This window comes from Dermacentor andersoni, chromosome 4 (genome assembly GCF_023375885.2).
Source record: "Dermacentor andersoni chromosome 4, qqDerAnde1_hic_scaffold, whole genome shotgun sequence".
Lineage (NCBI taxonomy): Eukaryota > Metazoa > Arthropoda > Arachnida > Ixodida > Ixodidae > Dermacentor > Dermacentor andersoni.
In genome coordinates this window covers 107357633-107365707 of record NC_092817.1, presented here as the reverse complement: position 1 = coordinate 107365707, position 8075 = coordinate 107357633, and positions in this window count along the sequence as shown.

The window sequence follows — 8075 nt, the reverse complement described above, 5'->3', positions numbered from 1 at the left end:
TGAACCTCTCCCTCTGAAAGCAAGTACATCAAGGTGTGCACTGAAGCAAACGCATAAGCATAGAGATGCACCATGAAAGACAGAGTTAATCACTCCACAGACATGGGTATCCTTCATATGTCAAGAACAGACAGTCTCCGCTTCTCTATTCCCAGTACGAGAAAGCGCAGATAACTGCAGTACTTGAGCAAGACGGGGAGAGGGACAGAAAGGAGCAGGAGAATCGGCCAGTTGAGTAAAGCCTATAATGTTTCCTGGAAAGTTTCCAATGTGTGCTGCATAAATATTTCAGACAGCTTTTATGTAGGGTGTCTCAGCTAATGTTAGCCAAGCTCTTCAACGAAAATGTTTTAAAAACATGATGCAAGATACAATCTTAAGACCCGCGGTGTTCGGTCATCAGAGGCCTGACAACCGAACACATTAGGTTTTATGATTTTATCTTCAACCACCCTTTTTTTTCTTCTTTTTTCGTTGGAATGGCTTGGTTAACGTTAGCTGGGACACACGGTATGTATGCAACTAGGTATTAGCTGGCACGATCAATGTTGTGCTGCCCAGCAAAGATGCAGCATACATCTCAATACTCATCGACTGTGAAATTGTGAGTACAGGAAATGCTTATACAAGTTTCCTGGCTGCCTCAGCTTGATGGCCTCATAGCAGCAACAGCAGCAGCAACCATGTTTCACAGTGGCGAACTTGTGAACAGCATTGATTTTCGCAAGGCTCTTTCCAAGCAAAAACAATGGTTTTGTGGTAACACCGTTAGCACCATGCACGTGCTAAGAGTTCGCTTTCTCACCTGAAATTCACTTCTAAGCAGAAAGTGCAGTCTCTAGTAACTAAACAAGAGCAGAACATCATCGCTGACAGCACATCTGTCTACACAATTCCATGAGCGAACAGTTCAATTTATGCAAATACCTCACATTGACAATAAGTTCAATAAGTCACTGCTTAGTTTATCCAGCAGAAGGGACTTAACTCATGTTTTTACTTAAACAACCTCATGTGTTGCAAGGCAAAATGCTTGAATTAAAAAGAATGGATGTTGAGAACCTGCAGTCTTTCTCTTCGGCTGCTGGAAAAGAAACGGGCAGGATATTCACCTGGGGCGCGATCGGGGATAGTTGCTTGAAGCGCGCATTCGGTTAGGCCACAAGCAATTCGCTTAGGCCGCGCCGAATTCGGCAGCCAAAGTCGGCATGGCCTAGACCAATTGCGTGAAGTTGGCGCAGCTTAGGCCAATTGCACACAGTGCAACCAAACACGTGCTCCGAACAACAGTCCCCAATCGCACCCCTGCTTACACAGTTTCAAGCTCGGCATTGCAAAATAGTGTTTCAATACAGACTGACATAACGTCTCACACACTACATCAGCACAAACAGTTACAAGAATATAATGCAAGAAACATATGGCAAGAAAAAAAATGAGAATTTTAACATTAGGCTATATCTGTGGCACAAACTAAGCAGGAAAATAAGTAACAATGTTTTAGGCATATTTCCAAGAGACTGAAACATCCATCACAAGCCAGGACTACTGGCAGCATGGAATGCTTTGAGGCACAGCCAGAAATTGTGCTTGCTAACCAGTTCAGATCTCGTAGATTTCTTGAGCTGATGCAATGCTTTTACTAGAAACTCTTGTAAACCAGTGCCTTCCTTTGTTCTCTTCTTCCTCTTTCTTATTCTATTGATTACTCTGACCTAAGGAGGTGTTGTACAAGGACTAGGTCCAACCACGAGTTAGCATCAAAGAGTTGCTTAGTTCAATACAGAGCTTCGCATGTGAAGCTTTGCCATCATTTAAATATATTATTCCGTGTCCCTTTCTCTTTTCTCTGCCATTTTAATAGCCTACCTTTCAACAATGGTGGGCACCTGTAGGCAGTTGAAAGCCTGTCTGACTTGTACATTTTTTGCTTTAAATAATAAAGATGATTAAACTAGGCACATATGACAAAAGCGGACTGATGCCTGTCCCTTACTTCAGATCCCACTCATAAGGCAGGGGCTCCAGAAGACAGAGGTGGGGGGGTCAAGCGCCCTTGTAGGTTTCATTGCAGGGGGGCACTGCCCCCAAGACCTAAGGGCCGATCCCCCTCTAATACAGTAAATTAGGCTTTGGTTTCACAATAACAAAAAAATAGTTTGTGTAGGTTAAATGAGCCTCGGCTCCTGCCCCCACATTCAAGATGCAGTTCCTGGGCCCAATGTCATAAGGTAACTATGATTTGCCTATTGATCATCTACTCTCCTTTCCTAAATATTTGCTGCATGTGAAAGTAGGGAACTGTGCTTGCTTCTGTAACGTACGTGATGGCTAAAAAGAATTTTATGGAGACAAAATCCAATTTACACACAATCGAACAACTGGGCATTGTTTCTTGGTCCAGCACCACAGAAGAATAGAAAACCTTCTATAAGAATTTGCGGAATTTTTTTTCAAGGTTATGCACAGGGAGGCAAGAAATACCGTAATGGAAGCCTCGTTGTCTAATTTAACCGCGCTATGTTCTTTTGCATGCCCCTAAAGCTACGTATGCAAGCATTTTTGTATTCCACCCTCTCTGGAATGCAGCCACCATGGCAGGGAATCAAACCCACAACCTTGTACTCGGCAGCAGAATGCCATAACTGCCATAATCCTGAGGCCACTCATAGCAGCAAATTTGTGCAATGCTAAGGTGAAAAAGCAGACCATTAAACTGCAGCACTATGAAAAGCCGGCCACCGTTTCCCCCCCTTCTTTTTGTGTTTGTTTTCTGGCTATCAATGCATGTCTGCTGTAAGACTGGTGTGCCTAATCACACAACTTGGGGGCATCTCAAACAAGCACAGTGCTAGCCAGCCACATTGCAATAGGCAACATCATGCTATCCAGTGCACTGAAACGCGAGCAGTTGCATCAGCTCCGCACACTTCCAGTGCTGCTCCGGCCCCTTGACGATGGGTGACCTTTCTCTACAGAAAGGTCATGGCACAATCGATCATCGCAGTCTACTGTAACATTGCCTGGAGACTGCCCATCAGAGCAAGGGCCACTCAGCTGTTTCTTTCTTCAAGCTACGTCACTACCGACAGGCGCATCTACAATGTGCCACAGCTTAAGCAGTCCTGCCTGACGGCAAGGCCATCAAAATGACAAAAGGGAGGCTTGCAAAAGTACACCTGGCGTTTGACTCAAATGTCAATGAAGACGGAAGTAAAGCTCACAATAAAAACAGCTGACATTCAGCCTCAAATGCTAATCAGCCACAGGCATAAGTGCACCAAGGAAAGCCGATGAACCACAGCTGTCAGCAGATGTCACGGCTTGTGTAGGCGAGCAAGTAGGGAATTTCAAATGATAAGCACACACACAAGGGAAGCAGCAATTCTGCAGTGGATAGCTGTAGCTGAGCAGGTGAAGCGCAGAACAATAGGAATGCGTGGGTCACGTTTGAAGAGGGTGCTGGTTCGAGCAAGTTGGTGAAACACGCTAAATAAAGATTTGCCAGACAAATTAGGAAAAACAGGTGTATAGCCACGACACAACAAGCCCAATTTTATGGACAACATTATGTCTGAAAATAGCCCGCGACAGGCAGAATATTTTGTCTTAACAGTTTGCTTTTAAAATACTGCTTGATTGAAGTAAGCTGGTCTGCTCTACCTGGAATACCCCTGTATATTTAAAGAACACTATAATAAATAGTCAGAAAATGGGTGGCATTATCGATTAGAACACCACCTTGTATGAAGCAACAATAGTTATAGCCTTTAGTTCTCTCTTTTGCGTACTAAATAAAGTTAGTAAGTGATGGCTGATGCCTGTGCTAATGCTGGTCATGTGGGTATTCTAAGAAGCAATAAAGCTTCTGAAGCAGGAATAAGCATCCAATTAATACACTTTATAAATGAAAGAGCACAACGAAGAACAAACATGAAATTGAGACAAGCTGCCAAAAAATTCTACAGTTGACTTGCCAAAAATGACAAGTTCAATATAGCAAGTGGGAATAGTCTCCCTGCTTGTACAGCAACGACAAACGCAAGACACGAAAAGCATGTACAAGGTCTAACCTCCAAATTTTACTTTTGAAGTAAGATTTTGAAAACAAGAATAAGTGAATGCGACAATAAAAACAGTTGGAAGTTGGAACACGCTTGTGTATATCTCAGCTGTTACCACATTGTAAATTTGTCCACATCTCAAAGCTTCACTTGTCACATATTATCTCAAGTTATGTTGACGGTGTTTCTTTTTTTAATGTTGTAAACAAAGCATTCATTTGATATTCTCATTTAAATCTTGATCCGCTATGATGAAGGATTACGCATATGTTTCATGCAACCACAGAATTTGATTGCATAAGCTCACGTGAGCAATCTGAACAAACTGGCACACAATATTTCTCACTTCTAACTTTAAAAACAAAAAAAACTAAATGCGCACCATTTTATAGGTCTACATTCATATCCTGCATACAGAGTCACATCGACCTCCAAACTGAAAACCAACTGCAATGTTTCACATCAAAAAGAAGAGATGCAACACAAACTGTCGACAGCCTGTTATGTCCCAGGCGACTGTGAATGGTGGGAGCAGAAGGCACCCACCATTGCACAAGAACTGAGTTGACTAAAATGCAACAGCTACAGCCTAGCAGCCATGCATTCACATCACCATACCTACCAACTCTCCCAAATTTTTTGTAATGCTTACGAATCTGGGCTGCTCCAACAACTTTGCGAATGTTGTGTCAAGCCATGCAAAAAAAAATTGGAGGAAGCTTAAGCTTCACCTTTACCAGTGGAATGTGAGTGTTCAAAGACCATTACTGCTTTTAATGCTTTCCGGCAACTGCAGCTTATGTAACTGTAACGTTTACCGGGAAATGCTGGCTGCGAACACTGTGCATGAAGGTGAGCTTTCTGGTAGAAACAAGGCCTCTTGCGTGGGTTGATCCCCTGCTATTGTTTCGCACTTTTAATATTTCAGTCTGTGAAGAGCTAACATAAAGGTCATGCGCTGTCGGTGTTTTTTTCCACTACATCTGTTTGTGGGCTGCCGTTCTCAAAATTCTGAGGAATAACACTGTAAAGAATGAAAGACGAGTTATGAGCAACTTTGGTGGTAGAGAAGTGGTTGGGTATGCGTAGTTCGGAATTGGGTTCGAAATTCTTTTTGCCGAGGCAACGTCCGACGCGGGACACCGGATTTTCTGGCACACGGGCTCCTTAACGCTCTCGCATTAAAAGTTTCACTTGTCAATATCTGACAATACCCTAAATAGGCAGTGAAATGACATTAGAGGGATACTTGCTTTAAAGCAAGTTTGTTCAGACAGGTTCCTGAACCAGGTAAAACCAGCAAAAGCAAAGACAGTGAAAAAGACACCGTAGTCTAGGAACAATGTGTTGTTCTTCAGTCGCTGCTTTTTGAATTTTTCTACTGCTTGTGTGCTGTGTCTAAAAGTAAATCATTGTTAATGAAGTGCATATGTATCCCAGATAAGGTGTGTGAGTGTTCAGGGCAAAGTCAGGCCGACCTTTCTGCATTTCGTATCATTAAACCTTTCCCTCTCTCAGGGCAAACATTTAAAAAATTTATTATTCCCTCCTTCCGCCTCCCTTTAGTGTTGTGTCTATCGGATTTTAGCAAATTGGCAGGTATGCATCCTGCACTATTGGGGCCAAAAGGTTGTGGACCATGAAAACCTATCCATAGTGCCTAAAATTAGGAACAGCAATCTGCTCCCGTGTGTGCTTGTCACAATAGGGGCGGCCCCATCGCAATGTGCAATTCCATGCTAAATGCAATGGCACTTGTGATGTCCGAATTCCTGCAGTGACGTAGCAACCCCAGGCTGCACGCTTAGCCACAAGACGACTTTGAGTGTATTTTTCTTCCTCATTTCCTGCTGTTTGTAAACTTCACTCTTGAAACTTGCAGAGCAAGCTTTCTTAGCTACCAATAAATGAAATTTTTCATCCTGTACACGAAGGTCTACAAAATAATTTTTGGACTGTGGTAACTGCAAAGGGTGCTCAAATGCTTTGCGCCCGAGCACAAGTCTAGACGTGAGAAGCACATTCTGCATTTGCGTGCAGGGCCTATGCAGTGCACCTAGCTTCCTAAACACAGGCTGCACCTAAGCCTCCTTAGCACTTAGGTGACAAAGCGTTTGAGCTTTTTCATAGTCTCAGCATTCCAAAGACCTTTATGGACATGTTTGCGTACACTTTATAGAATGAAGAGCAATTCATGAGCCTAATTTGTAAAATTGTTCTCCATCGATCTTATTCTTTTCAATGCGAATGAATGAATTCTGGGGTTTTACATGCCAGAACCATAATTTGATTACGAGGCAAGCTGTAGTGAGGGACTCTGGATTAATTTTGACCAGCAGGGGATCTTTAATGGACCCCAAACATGCAGGACACCGGCGTCTTTACATTTTGCCCCCACCAAAATGCGGCTGCCACGGCCGGGTATATTCAATGTGTTGTGTTGAGAAGCTGACTTCAGTGATAACATCCACATGGTCAAGTAGGAGCCGGTGACAAAGTCAGAAAAGAATTAAACAAGGAAAAAATGCTACAAAATACAAGCCTAGACAGTCAATGTACTCTGCAGCCCCAAGCTAGAAACAGCATTTCCTATGCACAGACGCCAACAATGTCGACTAATAAATGCTGTAGACTATAGCACAATCATCATGGAGGACACCAGAGAGGAGAGAACTTGCATGAACTTTCACCACGCACTAGATTTCCAAAGCAGACCGCAATTCCTCCATCAGAGCACTTTTGCATTTCAAACTCATGAAAGACAGGCCACCTTTATCTAAGTAGCACACGTACTGGACTAAAAGCACAGTTGTAGCCAAATTTATATCTGTTGGGCAGGGCGGGAGGGGTGCTACAGTTGCATCTAACTCTTAAAGGAGTACCAATACACAAACTTCATCCCGCATTTTCTTGCTTTTTTAGCTAGCTGTCAACGCCATAATTAGGGTACAAAACCTCAATTCCTCAAGAGTGCCACATATAATTAATGACAGGACCGTTTATACAACCCGTTCAAGATGTGCACCAAGCACAGTGCAGCTTTGGATGGAAAAGGAGACTCATCACATCCCAAAAAAGCACAAGTGGTGGTTACCTGGTATCAGAAATTTAAGAGCCTGCCAGTCAACCTAGTGCAGTGGTTGAAAGTGATACAATGACCGTGTTGCTGAAAGCTGTCAAATTGGCCTGTCTAATTGTTCACTTCTCTTAGAAACACATGGTGAAATGCCCTCCCTTCCCAGTTGTCCCATCGAGTGGTGAGTGAACTCGCTTATTGGCAGCATGGACTTGGTTCGTGTGTGTGTACATGTCACTTGTATCTGGTACAATAAGACCACCACGACAAGTTTTGATAATGTTACAAGTCTCTCTTTTTCATGTCCGAGGCATTGCACTTGGCGCACGTATTGAGCTGGTCATATCTGTGGCGTTAGCCGGCAAATGAGCGAGATGGGCCACAAATAATGTGCACGTCGGCCAAGAAATGGCCAATGTCTGGCTTCAGCAGTCTGCACTGCATCTCTAGAGAGCTCAGCCACGACGGTGGCACGTCCTCGGCCCTGGTTCCTTGCCTTGAACCGGGGTGTGCAACCCGTGGCGCATGGCCACGAGAAGAGGAGGCACTTTGTCTTTATCGAAAGCTTGCGTCATATTCTGCATGTTTGGCAGCTGCTAGACATTAAAAGGCAGCGTAATTATTTGTCGAGCTCTCGGGAAATTCAGGCTCCATAGCCTAATTACTGCATTGGCAGCTATGCAACAAAGCAATGAAAACGAGACAAAATATTTCTGTCAGTACTCCGCTAAAAGAGAGGCAGCAAGAGGAAAGAGGAGGCTGGGCCTGCTACATTAGTTCAGCCACATTTAAAGTCAAGGACGGAGACAAAGCATTAGACCGACCTAGCACAGCCTATATACTAAACATGGTCTATACATACTCAATAAACACCTACATTCATGCCAGCAGTATCTCCACTTATTCCAACCGAAAAGCCTTTTTGAGCTTACCGA